Below are 914 nucleotides of genomic sequence, written 5' to 3'. Positions count from 1 at the left end.
TTCTTGTGAATTTTACATCATTTTATTATATACATCCACACGCGATCAAGTTTTTGGCACCGTTGCCGGGGAACCTAATTTGGTTATTTTACTTGTTGTAGATTGTTGTGAGCTGGAGCCAACAAGAAGTCATAGTAAGCTGAGTTTTCCTACTGTTATATTCACTGCTGAAGAATTGAGTTTACTACTGCAGAATTCTGTGTATAAACCCACCTACGGGTTTGGAATTTATTTTGGATCCTGAAATAGAGAGAACATTTAGACGAAGGTTGAGGGAGGAAAAGAAAATGACAGAACAAAATATACAGCAAATGGCCTAACTAAATCGGGAGTTTGAAAATCCAGTGATGATGGCTAATCAAGAGAGAATTACTGCCAATGCCATTCATTTAGCAGATTTCAGAGAAAGAGCGATCCGAGCATATGCACACCCAGCTGTGGAAGAGCTAAATCCATGCATCATTAGACCCGAAATACAAGCAACCACGTTTGACCTAAAACCTGTGATGTTTCAAATGCTGTAAACCATTGGGCAATTTCATGGACTACCGTCGGAAGATCCTCACCTACACCTAAAGTCATTTTTGGGAGTTAGTGACTCATTTCGATTTCAAGGAGTGGATAAAGATGTGATTAGACTGAGCTTATTCCCATATTCATTGAGGGATGGTGCTAAATCATGGTTGAATACCTTAGCACCGGGAACAATTGATTTGTGGAATAGTCTAGCAGAGAAATTTTTGATCAAGTACTTCCCACCCACGAGAAATGCACGGTTTAGAAATGAGATTGTTGCTTTTCAACAGTTTAAAGATGAGACACTAAGTGAAGCTTGGGAGAGATTTAAGGAGATGCTTAGAAAGTGTCCTCACCATGGACTACCTCATTGTATACAAATGGAGACTTTCTACAAT

At 39.2% G+C, this 914-nt stretch overlaps 1 non-coding gene across 1 annotated transcript; it reads right to left on the bottom strand.

The window, feature by feature from the left end:
* Positions 1–774: 774 nt before the first annotated feature.
* Positions 775–880, bottom strand: LOC111785225. The gene has a single exon (XR_002813639.1). It is a non-coding gene; the product is annotated as a small nucleolar RNA R71 (small nucleolar RNA).
* Between the last annotated feature and the right edge of the window lie 34 nt (positions 881–914).

This window comes from Cucurbita pepo, unplaced genomic scaffold (assembly GCF_002806865.2).
Source record: "Cucurbita pepo subsp. pepo cultivar mu-cu-16 unplaced genomic scaffold, ASM280686v2 Cp4.1_scaffold000402, whole genome shotgun sequence".
NCBI lineage: Eukaryota > Viridiplantae > Streptophyta > Magnoliopsida > Cucurbitales > Cucurbitaceae > Cucurbita > Cucurbita pepo.
Note: the sequence above shows the minus strand (reverse complement) of the source record. Positions and strands in the feature narration are given on the sequence as shown.